The sequence below is a fragment of the Ranitomeya variabilis genome, chromosome 4, assembly GCF_051348905.1.
Source record: "Ranitomeya variabilis isolate aRanVar5 chromosome 4, aRanVar5.hap1, whole genome shotgun sequence".
NCBI lineage: Eukaryota > Metazoa > Chordata > Amphibia > Anura > Dendrobatidae > Ranitomeya > Ranitomeya variabilis.
In genome coordinates this window covers 198,445,209-198,458,979 of record NC_135235.1, presented here as the reverse complement: position 1 = coordinate 198,458,979, position 13,771 = coordinate 198,445,209, and the positions used below count along the sequence as shown (strand labels likewise).

At 42.5% G+C, this 13,771-nt stretch overlaps 1 protein-coding gene across 20 annotated transcripts in view; it reads right to left on the bottom strand.

Moving 5' to 3' along the window:
* Positions 1-13,167, bottom strand: part of CNOT3 (CCR4-NOT transcription complex subunit 3) — a 54,633-nt gene extending 41,466 nt beyond the window's left edge. For 3 of the 20 annotated variants that reach the window (XM_077259597.1, XM_077259603.1, XM_077259605.1), the window contains exons 1-2: positions 12,765-12,868; positions 2,071-2,129 (exon numbers count right to left, since the gene is read on the bottom strand). The gene's annotated coding sequence lies outside the window, so the exon portion shown is untranslated. Of the gene's footprint in view, positions 1-2,070; positions 2,134-7,804; positions 7,874-8,531; positions 8,629-11,603; positions 11,726-12,764 lie in introns of those variants that run through there. The other 17 variants (XM_077259591.1, XM_077259600.1, XM_077259592.1 and 14 more) reach the window with 16 other exon arrangements.
* Between the last annotated feature and the right edge of the window lie 604 nt (positions 13,168-13,771).

The following is a 13,771-nucleotide window of genomic DNA, read 5'->3' as shown; positions in this document are numbered from 1 at the left end:
CTGCAGGGATAACCACAGCGGTTTTGCCCTGCAGATTTTCAATTCCGCTGCGGGATTAACCCGCAGAGGAACCCGCAGCGTGTGAACATGGCCTAAATCCGGCGAATGTTGGAAAAACTGGATGCGGAGCAGATTGTGAAAAACTGATGCGACGGATCCGTTTTTTTTTTTTAAAGATCCAGCTAGCATATCTAGATTATTGGATTAAAAAAATTGGAGCATGCTCAGTTTAAAAAACCGGATCAGGCCGCTGGACCCACCTTTTTCCAGATCCGACACCTTTCGGCTCCCATATGCTTCCATTCTAGCAAACAGTCGGAAGCGCCGGATCCGGCGCTTCAGGCTTTTTCGCCGGAGACAAAAAACGTTGCTATGGACGTTTTTTCAAGAAACCGAAAGCGGCAGATTTGCCGAATCCGGCGAAAACCGGACGAAACGCAATGTCATCCGCTGCAATCCAGCACTAATACAAGTCTATGGGGAAAAAACCTGATCCGGCGGCAACATTCGCCTGATCCGGTTTTTTGAAAATTAGCCGGATTTAGCCTGACACTGAAAACCTGATGTGTGAAAGTAGCCTAAGGACAAGGAGATACCAAATACATGTCCTACTTTGACAAATGCCTTCTTTTTTCACATTTTCATTGTGAAAACTGGCCTCCTTTTTCCCTGTTGGGGTGAAGCTAGTATATGCTGAAGATTTTTTTTTATTTCAATATTTTGTGATTCTCCCCTCCCTATGCTCTATGCACTTGCCTTTCAGTTTACATTTTGATATAGTAAAGCTCGTGTGACCCCTCCATAATACTTGAATGCTTTTCTCCCTCTCCATACACTGATCTATCTTATACAATCTCACCCCTCCTCCTATATGAACTATTTTGCATACTCATCTGTTCCTGACCTTATAGATGAGAGTATACAAAATAGTTCCTTTTTCATCCAGAAAACCAGACTATTTTTCTTCTCTATTGTCATATGCAATACATTTATTTTTTTATTTTTACATCCATTAGATAAATAGTCAAAATACAGTTGCTTAATAACTATTGATGAGCGAACGTGCTCGGATAAGGTGTTAGCACTCGAGCTTGCTCGGATAACGAGTGTCTTTGGCGTGCTCGAATATCTTGGATTCCCCGCACCTGCAATACATGCAGGGATTGCCTGACAAACAGGAAATCCTTTCATGTGTTGCAGCTGTCGAACAGTCACGAGATATATAGCCGTGGGAACGTGAACATATTTTTCGAGACACGGTTAGCACCCGAGCATGCTCAGATAACACCTTATCCCAGCACGTTTGCTTCTCACTATTCATAACTGCAATGGATCCCTAAAAAAAGAAAAAAAAAAAACAGTATGTGATCTGGGTTTTTTTTACGCACCCATTGACTTATAAAAGAGCGAGTCTGATCCACAAAACAAAATAGTGCAGGCTGTGATTTTTGGCAGACTATGGTTTCATCGGTAAACAAACCACATCTACTCACATTGGTTAGTGTGCTGTCTTTATGCTTGAAATTTTGTATACAGACAGCACAAGGTCTGAATGAGCCCCAAAACTGACAGGAGAGAGATGGAGGGCAAGAGGGAGCTAGGAGCAGAGTACTGTTAGAAGTAGCAGGACAGCTAGCTATGTGAAGGAGTTACACAGACTATACAGAAGAAAAAAAGCTAGAATTTTTTAATGAAGACTATTCAAAAATTTGCATTCAGGAAACAAAAACAACTAAAAGTGAAGCCGTTACTGGGACTGAAGTCACTCACTAACCAGTGTGTCATTAAGCAGCTGGGGTTTAGCTTTCCAAACACAATGACTCTGAAACTGGTAGTTTTTGTATTAGGGTGTAAAAGAACTCAATCAATCACCTAAAATGAGTCCACGACTGTAGTCTAGCGCCATCAAGGGGTGGAAGGGGGTAGTGCATAAACATTGCTCAAATCAAATGGAAGAAGGTATGCCCCACCAGATGCACTGGCCAAAGGCTACTTGCATTTATTACAACAAAGTTCTCATTTATCAAAACTAAAATGGCAAACAGAGCAAAAATGAAACCGCAAACTCACCGTTTGTTGTGATTTTAGGCTCATGGACAACAATTCTCCCAAGTGCATTGGTACACCACCTGCCTACAGAAGAGAAACAGCATTATTGGACTTTACTTCGAAAAGCATGATATAACGCAACGCTGTGCAAAGAGGGTAGTAATCCAAGTAAAAAAGTAGTGACTAATCCCAAATCTAGTATTTAACGATTTACACACTCTCGATTGCAGCCAGCAATGGATATGAAGGACATTTTTATCCCGATTTCTAAGGGTACAACCAGGAACATGTAGTCTGATCATATATATTATCTGGCAATACTGTGAATCGATTTGCAGGACTCAGTCCATGTCCATTGGCCAGGTCAGTAACCTGTGTCTGGACGGCAGCCCTCTGCACCGCCTCTCACCTGACTCAATCCTCGGCTCTTCTATTGATTAGCTGGCCTGGTGAGATGCCACACTGCAACGATGGCCAACCAATCAAAGTAAGAGCCACGGATGCCGGGAGGTAGTTCTCAAGGGTCTTGTATGGCAGCCAAAGACTACTGACGCACCATACAAGTGCAATTAGAAAGTCTGCACTAAATACATAACTAATGAAAAAAATACCTTAGAAAGCAACTAAGCAAAATAGTAACTTATGGGAGGACAGCAGAAAAACTTCTTGAACTGACAACCCCTTCAAAATGTCGCAATATTGAGGATGGTGGGGGGGTGTTGCACTCCTGCCGACTATGACAGCGCTTTTAATGGTTGACTATTGACGGAAAAATGAAAGGATGTCTTTTTGTTTCCTTCTGGACCACAAAAAAGAAAGAAAGATGGAATAGCTTAGTAAAATACGCTTTTGCATCTTGCATGATCCAGTAAAAAACATCAGTTAAACAATATTTTTTTTATATGAAAGTCTATGGATGACCGATGCCATTGTTGGCATAAGTCAGAGCCTTAATTTACCAGGCAAGTCGGGAGCTTTTCCCGACATATACTGTACGTTATAAGGTAACCTTAAAATATGATGCGAAAATAGCCTTAAAAGGCATTCTCCAGGCTACATAAAAAACTGTAACCAAGAGACTGGATATGTAAAAAAATATATATAAAATCCCACTTGCATCCAGCGCAAGCGGCTTCATTTCCTGCACAGAGACCGCAAGCAGCGATATCACTATGCCACCAGCCATGGGACACCTGTGGCCTGTGAATCAGGTGATTGAGCAGAACATAAAACATCCAAAGTCACCTGACTGCTGCACACAATCACTGGCCACAATTTTCAGATAAAGTCAAGGTTTCCAATCTCTGCACAGATCAGAGCAGTTTGCGCTGGATCTAGGTGGGTGCTGATAGCTTAGTGTGGCGGAGTTTATTTTTTTACATATGGGCAGAGTTCTCGTTTGCCGGCACAACCCCTTTAAGATCCATGTGCACTGGGTTTTCTTAGTGGGAGTCCTGTGGATTCTTTAAATATCAGTAACCCCAGAAAAAAGGCCTTGAGTAAACTGGCACTTCCAATTCGATAACCAAACCTACACATAAACAGAAGTTTTTGCTATATATATATAATAAGAAAAAAGGAACAGCACAACATAGGTACTTATCTTCGGGTGCAAAGCCCCAGGTAATCAGTCCAACGATTACTGCAAATTCACAGAGACTCAAAAAAGAGGCAGCACTCCATACTCATGGTGAAACATGTGGCAGGTTTAATCGACCCACATAGCCGGGCGACGTTTCAGCTCAAACTGAGCCTTTATCAAGCTTGATAAAGGCTCAGTTTGAGCTGAAACGTAGCCCGGCTATGTGGGTCGATTAAACCTGCCACATGTTTCACCATGAGTATGGAGTGCTGCCTCTTTTTTGAGTATATATATATATATATATATATATATATATATATATATATATATATATATATATATATATATATATATATATATATATATATATATATATATATATATATATATATATATATTCCAGCATTATTTAAAAAAAAATAAAATACAAATGGGGAAAATAAATGCAGACAACAGCTGCAGGATATGTTATCACTCATAGATGTACTGTTTTCTCATACCCACAAAATTGTTACATTCTTGTATATTACAATACCTATGGGTTGAAAACAACAACATATGCAATAAATAAATAAATCAATCTTTCTAAATTTACATGCATCTCCCACATGAAAGTAACTATTTTTGGGGTATGAGAAAACAGTACATCTATGAGTGATAACATGTCCTGCAGGTGTTGTCTGCATTTATTTTCCCTATTTTTATTTGTTTTTTTAAATAATGTTTTTTTCTAAATAAAGCTGGAATATTTTTCTTAAATATTTGTGGCAAAAACTTCTGTTTAAATGTAGGTTTGGTCTTTAAATACCAGGCAGCAAAGCCAAATGAGATGCCAAAATGACAGAAGAACAACTCCTAATATATATTTCTGTATGCAATTCAACCAACCTGTGTGACCTCATTAAAAATTACTACAATTATAAGATTCTAGCTCTAAATAATTATTTCACCCTCATCTTTTATGGTTTAAATATACAAAATTGAGCATGCATGGCTTAGAAGTCTCCCCACTGTGACATGCCAGGCCTAGCTTGTCACTCTCCACAAGGAGAAACGTTACTCCTTAGACCCCATGATACAACTTTGTCATTCACCATGTCGGTCCATCTGTCATTCGGCTAAATTGTCAAACGCTTCCTTTCCTTCCTCCCTGATAGTTGCCAAAACAGATACTTGTCTGTGATCACATACGAATACGATGCAATACAGACGTTTACAGACTGTGCCCTGAGCCACTGCTCATTGTGGTGCTGCTATCAGACGTGTGTGTGGCCTCAGCCTGTTTCCCTCTCCATGCTTGCTCATTTCTAACATGCATATTTATGGGGAATCAAAGTCTGCACTCCCTCCGACAGCAATGACAAAATTCTACAATAGGGCCTCAAAACCCACACTCATTTTTATCTACACCTAAACAATAGGGTTTTCCAAAACAGAGGCCGAAAGTGGCCATTCATGCTTCTCATACCATGAATCTGGAGCCATAGAAAAGGAATGACATTTTCAGAGTAAAATATCATTTAGACACATGAGCGGAGAGAATACCATCGGGGCCAGGGCTGTGGAGTCGGTAAACCACCTGCTAGCTTCTCCTTCCCCAGCTTAGCTTGATTGACATGTCTCTTTCAACATAAAAAACGGACACCCTGATGGAAATACTGATGGTGTTTGTTTTGTTTAACTTTGTTTCAGGTGACAAGGGTCTTCAGGTGGATTACCAGTATAATAAAATATTAAAACACCCTGTGTCTTTATTTCATTAAAATACTTTTAAATAATGTGTGTGTGTGTTTTATTAACCATTTCGTACTATTGGATTAATAATGGATAGGTGTCATAATTGACGCCTCTCCATTATTAACCTGGCTTAATGTCATCTTACAATAGCAAGGTGACATTAACCCTTTATTACCCCATATCCCACCGTTACACGGGAGTGGGAAGAGAGAGGCCAAGTGCCAGAATAGGCGCATCTTCCAGATGTACCTTTTCTGGGGTGGCTGGGGGCAGATGTTTTTAGCCAGGGGGGGCCCATAACCATGGACCCTCTCTAGGCTATTAATATCTGCCCTCAGTCACTGACTTTACCACTCTGGCGGAGAAAATTGTGCGGGAGCCCACGCCAATTTTTTCCGCGATTTAACCCTTTACTTTACAAGCTACAGTACCCAAATTTTGCACATACACACTACTAACATCAGTAGTGTGGAATATGCAAAAAAAAAAAAAAGGGATATGAGATGGTTTACTGTATGTAAACCATGTCTCATATCATGTCGGGTTTGTGAAGGAGAAAGAAAAAGCCGGCAATTGAATTGCCGGCTTTTCTATTGAACACCGCTGCGTATTTCTCGCAAGTCACACTGCTGGTCCGTGTGTAATCCGTATTTTTCTCGCCCCCATAGACTTTCATTGGCGATTTTTTTGCGCAATACGGTGACAAACGCAGCATGCTGCGATTTTCTATGGCCGTACAAGACCGAATAATACGGATCAGTAAAATACGGCAGATAGGAGCTGGGCCATAGAGAATCATTGTACCGTATGCAATCCGTATTTTCTGCACCTCTCATACGTCCGTAAAACTTGCTAGTGTGACGCCGGCCTGAGGCTTACTTATAGTTTTTCTCATAAAAAAAATCACATGTAATCCACACATGTACATGACAGTATCAATAAAGTTTTGTCAAAGCCAAATTCCAGGAAGTGTATAAAAAAATTAAAAAAGCAGCTTAATTGAACATGACAACCCAAAAAGACTAGAAAAAAAAAAAGAACACGAGGGAAAAAAAAACTCCACAAGTGACATAATTTACTTAAAAGGTGCAGAAAATCTGCAACATCAAAAGGCCACTGTGAGAACACAGTCTTAGTGAATTCACCAGGACACCTTCGTCTGGCAGGGAGTTCAGACCAGCTCCATTCTTAGGGTAAGCGCACACGATCAGGAACTGCTGTGGGTTTGACGCTGAGCATTTATGCAGCATCCAATCAGCAGCGTCTTGATGTGACCGCATACAGGATGGGATTACAAGAAATCATATGTCCAGTATGAGTGCACAGAGGCTTGCGGATCATCTGCGGAGACTGACATGCGGCACATTTTTCCAGACTGCAGCATGTCAATGTCTCCGCAAGAGCAATGTCACCAATACAATGTATTGGACGCGGTGAATCCGAACGGTTCAGTGATCACATGCGGATTCACTTGCGTTAAATAGACGGCAGCGCTTTTGTACGCAACGAACAACGCTACGTCCAAAGTTCCGGATCATGGGCACCCGGCCTTGATGTAAAGAATCTCATTTTGTGCGGGTGAAGAAACTGCTTTCCTCTTGATGTAGAAGAAGCCTCTGTTATAATTTAAGTCCTTAATATAAGAAGGTGATGAGAGAAGTCTGTGTACTAACCCTTGGTGTAATTAGTTACTAGGGTCACTCCCTATCCATCTTTGTCTAAGCTATCCCCAATACTGCAGACCCCCATTCTATAGCTCTCTTTAGTTTCCTGCCTTTGAACTCACTCTCTTTTCTAAGAAAAATCCTATTTGAAACAGCTGGATCAGTCTCAGCCAAGATATATATGAACACACCCTGGGAATAAAGACTATCAGGAAGGTGCAAGTTATTTATCAGCTATGTTAGGACACATTCACTCTTCCCCCCCCCCCCCGATCCTTCATCCATTTTTAAAAGAAACAAAAAAGGAACAATCTGTCCATTGCTTTACAATAGCAAAGCACAAAACACACTGCATGGTGTCCGTTTTTCTCGGATGAGAAACAAACTAAGGCCACGTTCACACGTTCATTATTTTACAGTACATCGGTATTTGTAAGCCAAAACTAGCAGTGGGTGACGTGTTTCTATTTTACTTTTCTTCTGATTGTTCCACTCCTGGTTTTGGGTTACAAATACTGACCATGGCCTCCTAGGTAGGAGTGCTATGCACATAAAATGATTGGATAGTACTACCAAAATGGGGGCCTTAACAATCAGTGGGGGTCATTGATGGACAAAAAGAACTGCGCACCTCTAAGGGAGATTTTGATGATGGGGGGTCTCAGGACCATCACAAATGTGCTTGCAATTAATAAAATGACAGATGTTTGGTTTACAATTTTCTCCCAATTTTTACAAAACTGGTGGTAAAAGAAATCTTTTTTTTTATTACATGCCTGTTTGCATTCAGCTCCAGTCTCCTATTTCTCCTGCCAGTCATAAGTCTGGTATTAACAAGGGCCCGGGCTGCAAAATACTGACATGGGGTTAGGTACTAATGTGAGGGTAGATTACAGTGTGTCACTTTACAATAATCATGTTCGTGCTGTTCGCAGAGGCCAAGTTGTCACACAAAGTATTAGCACTTAATGATACTTTGTGACACATTTACACACAGGACAACTGTTGCATTAAAGTTACAGAATCAGAGCAAAAATATGAACAATGTGTACAAATATAAATGTTATAAAAGTAACAGCAAGAAAGCGATGCCAATTAAAGGGTTGTCAGAACATGACCCTGCTTAAATCAGGTTATGTTGCCAAACACATGTGATCATTTTCGACACCACTGAAAAAATAAGGGTTGTTTTTAACACCATTTTCACACCACCGTATTTTACAGTCTGTATTCGGGCTGCAATGCCTGACTCATGAGTCTCCTGAACTGACATATACCTCCTGACCATCGGTATTTAGCCTAATATGTGCCAATGAAGCAGTTGGGTCAGGAGACCTCCATTCAGACCTGGAAAAGCAGCCCGAAATTACAGTAAAATAAAAGGGTGCATTCACATGACTTTAAAGCTTGTTCAGTAGCGATCACTTCTCAGTAGTCATCAAAGACAAGATTATATTGACAGAATCCATCACAGTTTACTATAGGTGGTCACAGCTCACCTCCTCTCCCTCTCTGTAAAATGACCTCTGCAGAGCATGCCTAGAGAACCCTGCCACAGACGTCAATCAACATCTCCAGTCTAAGTCCACATGGCAACTAAAATCGACATTTCAATGCAGTTAACACAAGGCCAGGCAAGAATATGGCTTCACAAATAATAACGGACCAATCATAGAATGAAAAATAAAATCTACAATAAGAACACAAACACATTAGAAAATAGTACATGTTCTCTAATATATAAAAAGTGATCAGTTCATTTTAATATATACAAACGTTTTGGTTTGGTTTTTTTTAAAGTCCCTGACCTGACATCAGCAATGTTCAGTAATTCAGCACGGATGCCTGTGTTGTGGTTTAATGATGACTCCTCTCAAAATGTTTATCTACCCATTCCATCAGAAGACATCATCTGGGTACAGGGAGGGGTGAACCATCAGGTGGTTTTCTAACCTCATCCAAATGAACCCACAGCCGTGTTATTTAGGGACAGACATTGTGGGATACAGTTACAAGAAAGATTAGGCAGATTTTCCCTGAATCTCTGCCATTTTGCTCTGTACTTGTCTGTTTTTACAGGTCAGACCTGCATGATAACGGTGTCTCACCCACATGACCACTAGCTGTATCACAAAAAGGGGCAAATTGCAGTTATACCACAAGTGGTTTTTCATACATGTGAAAGCACCCAACTTGCATTTGTTACAAACTTTATAAAACGTGTAAAGCCGGTTTCACACGTCTGTAAAATACAGACCGATCTTACATCGCCTCATTCGGGTCGACCACCTAATCCAAGCTGATTTACTCGTATGCCTATTATGGGGGTTGTCCAGGCTGGGGGCTCAAGTCTGCACTCATTCTATGTGACTGCAGACTTGTGAATCCTCACAGAGCACAGCGCGCGCAGTCAGGATTCTCCAGTGCTGAGAGCAAATTGTCATGTGACCATTGCATACTTCCAGCCACATTCCAACTAGACGTGTCCAACTCACTTGCATTAAGCGAGGATGCGCACCTCTAGTTGGCAGGTGACTGCATGAATGCAAACTGCATACTCACAGTCACACGCCCTCCCGCTCCAAGAATTCTGACAGCATGCACACTGGGCATTGTGAGGAGTCAAATCTGAGGTCACATAGGGTGACTGCAGATATGAACCCCAAGCGGGGACAACTCCTTTAAGCATATGTGCCCATGATGAGTTTTTGATGCTGTGTATTTTACACTTATACCTCCAGCAAGGTGGATGGGAATTATAGAAATCTCCTGCCCACAAAGTTTTTTTTATATGCAGCGTAAACTGACTTGCGGTGCAGGTTTCAAATCTGCCACATGTCAATTTTTCATGCAGATAAACTGAGCTTTATGTGCAGAAAAACATCAAAAACTCATGTAATCAGCACATCACTACACAAATAAAGTTTTGTCAAAACCAAATACTAGGAAGCATCAAAAAGAAAGCAGCTTCGTTTAATACACAACACACCACCAAGAGACAAAAAACACGAAAAAATTACTTAAAATACAAAAAAAAAATCACTGAAAAACAGAATGAAAAAACAAGTGACCTAATTTACACAATAGGTGCAGAAATTCTGCATCATCAAAAGCTCATCGTGGGAACGTAGACTAAGGCAATTAGGTGAGGAAACCCAGCTTTGGGTCTTGGTGTTGTATGTTTCCTGAACATATGAAACCGGCCTGATGTATATATTTGGGGTTTAAAAAAAAGCATTTTTGCAATTGGGTTTCATTACATATTGTGCACCGATTGGCTTTTACGGTCTCTTATTTTCCAGTTTAGACAAGCCGACAGCTTCCAGAACGATCTGTAGTAGATTGCCATTGCTCTCGCAAGCACGTCTTTGCACAGGACGCTGTGCTGCAGAGACTGATGATTAAAAAGTAATTTCACCTGACGAACAAGCATATTATTCGTTCGTGGCGTGATCGGCAGCCAATTTACACTGGCCAATTATCACAAAACTAGCGTTCCACCCTTTATCTTAATGAGAAGAGATGGAGTGGGAAATTGGGGTGATCTACACCCACCCACACCTGCATGTTGAAGTTTCCTCCATATCACACACCTATAGATTCAGAGTGGTAATAATAAGTACATGATAGTCTATAAAAACCGTAGACTTCCCCATAATATTGCAGTTAAGGACCAAATTGCATCTGGCGCCGCGCTTACTTTGGAGTTTATGGAAGGGTCACTTACATTCTTGTGTAGTACGGCACAATCCCTAAAGGATAACGAACCTCTAATGGCTTGAAACGCGTAAGGGTGGTTTTGTGGACAAGTGTTTTTCAACAAAATTAATTCTCCTTTCTTCATTCAAACATATTAGTCCATGACCAAACCATCCTCCAGAAACCTGCGGTACTCCAGCTGCTGGGGACTACACAATGGAGCATGCTGAGAGTTGCAGTTCCTCAGCAGCAGGCGCGCCGCAGGATGCTCTATTCTGTCTGTTGGCTCCATAGTGTGAGACACTGATGGCTTTTTCTGGGCCGAAATTGCAAATCTGCGACAATAAGAGAATGTGTATTTTAAGAAGCCTCGCTATAAAATTAGTAGAGCACATCATAAGGATTCCTACTAGCGATACAAGTGACGTACCCAATCACAACAGCACTGGGGTATAAAGAGAAATCATATGGCGCCTGCGGGTGAGGTCACAAAGGTTAATTAGACTAATTGCCCAGCCGGTGATAATGGCCCGGGAGGAGTCAACCTGGTCTTGTGGGAGGAGTCAGAGAGGTATAAATGGCTGCCCATCAGTGGCCTGGTGGCTTTACGCCCAGACAATAACGTAAGTGGAGCTGGCATGACTACTCATCAAGAAGAAAAACCTCCTGGAAAGAAGTTCTTCCTGCCATACTGAGCTGTCCGGCACATCTGAGGACTGTAAGATTTGGGGTCATTTTGCACTGGATTGGGGTAAAAAAAAAAAAAATAAAAGCTATGAATCCCTAACCAATATGCCCTAAAATGCAAAAAGTCCCAGGATCAGGACAGGCAACGTCTGGCACTCCCAGCTGCTGCAAATCCCCAACATTACCTGATGGCTTGTGTTTCGTGTTGGATGATGGGAGTTGTAGTTTCACAGCAGCTCGGAGCGCCAGAGGTCGCTGATCCCTACTTATGCGACTTGCTTTCCCTTCCTTCTCATCTCCAGTCCTGCTAATGGTCAAAAAAAGCACAGAAGAAAATGCGATATTAGATTTTTTTTTTTCCCCCCCCACAACCAATGAATGGTGCAGCAAACCCTATGTGAACTATTAAACTAGATCATAAGACGACTGCCCCTGTGGATGGGGGAATCTTTCCAGCTGTTGCATCAACTCAGTCCTTCTGCTGCTGCCACAGCTGGGGAATTCTCCATGTAAGTATCAAAGCGATATGCAGACACAGGTAGGACTGCGAGGGCCACCATGTGCAAGCGACGGGTCCTTAATATCATATATATGCATGGCAATAGGCGGGCTAACACTCGCCACCTGCACCCTCTTTGTGCAGCAATTTCCCTTAGATCCCACGTTGGGAATGACCGTCCTATGGGCTAAAATTATTGATGAACTATGGTGGCCCATAGCATTCAAAATCCAATTTCTAACTATACAACGGTGGCCCATAGGGCTCAGTATCAGATTCATAAGTACATACAGTAGTACAGTAGTCCATAGGGCTTTATATCACTCATAACTATAGTACGGTGGCCCACAGGGTTCAATATCCAAATTCATAAACTGTACTACGGTGGCTCATAGGACTCAATATCCAATACATAACTACACTACGGCGGCCCATAGGACTCAATATCAGAATTCCCCCCCATTATTGAGAACGATTACAGCCGGCAATCATACACATCCCCGGCATAACCTGCCCGTTACATAGGCCTGAGTGCAGAGGAGGCAGCAATTTCACACTTTTTGGGATTTTTCACCTTGCGTTGGCCATTAGGTGGCGACATTTCATACAAGTGATGGATCTACATAGGAAATGGCATGTCGGTGACCAGGGGAAGCACGAAGAGCGCGCTCTAGCGCCATGTCTGCCATATTGGAGCGCGCACAGCTCTGCCCCCTGCCCCAGCTCTGCCCTCTGCCCCCTGCCCTGTGCCCCCTCAGCCACAGCTCAGGCCTATGGAGTGAGCAGCAGACAACACACACACACACACACACACACACAAGCAAAGTGCTGAAGGAGAAGCTCTCACCGCCCCCGGGAGGATGCACAAAGGTGGGGGACGCCGCTTCCGGTTTGAGGGTTGTTTGGGGTCTATTTTTTATCCAACGTTACTGGGTTTGTACCAAGGCTATTGTAAAAAAAAAATAAAAAAATAAAAAACAAAACCCAAAGGCGCTCGTCACCCGAAAGCCGGGCCGAGAACTCGGCTTATTTTCGTCACACAGGCTTCCGGAGCTTATTTATTGCCTCTTTCGCTCTCCGTCCACAGCTCGGTGGGACCCAAAATGGCGGCGACGGGCTCGGCCTCCCCCCTTCTCTCGCTCGTTTGCTCTCTTCCCCTGTCTTTCACTCTCCTCCGCGGTGGAACCCAACGACACGCCCCCTCCACACGTGTTTTGAGATGCTATTAGACAGTACGAGTGTCAGTCAACGAAACGCAGCGCTTTGATTGGACGATTTTAAGGTCATTCAAGAGCGCCCGCCCTATGTTTGGCTTCTATTGGGCCAGACGGAAGGCGAGGGAGGCGGTGACTGTGATCCTGTTGGGCATTGGTCTGTCAATCACGATGACGCTAGGATGAAGGGCTGTCTGGGAGGTGGGACTTGTGAGGGAGACTATGATTGGATATTGGGAGGAGGGGATGTCAGTCGGTGCCGGGACTGACAGGAAGAGTTGCTGGTTTGTACACTCGTCTGTCAATCCCGACCAGCAGAAAAAGGAAGAGGAGTGATTGGCGAGAGCTGCGTATAGGAGCACCGGGCACACCGAGCAGTGTGCAGGCAGGCGGTACGAAAGCAATGGCGGGAATGTTCGGCGATCAGATCTGGGCGATGTCATCTTCTGCGATATTATAGCACAAATTAAACCTTACATTAATGTGCTGTCCTTTCCTTGAAGAAGTGAAAACTGTTGTCAACTACAACTGCAGACCAATCTCACCGCCATATAGTAATAATAATAATAATAATAATAATTTTATTTATATAGCGCCAACATATTCCGCAGCGCTTTACAACTTATAGAGGGGACTTATA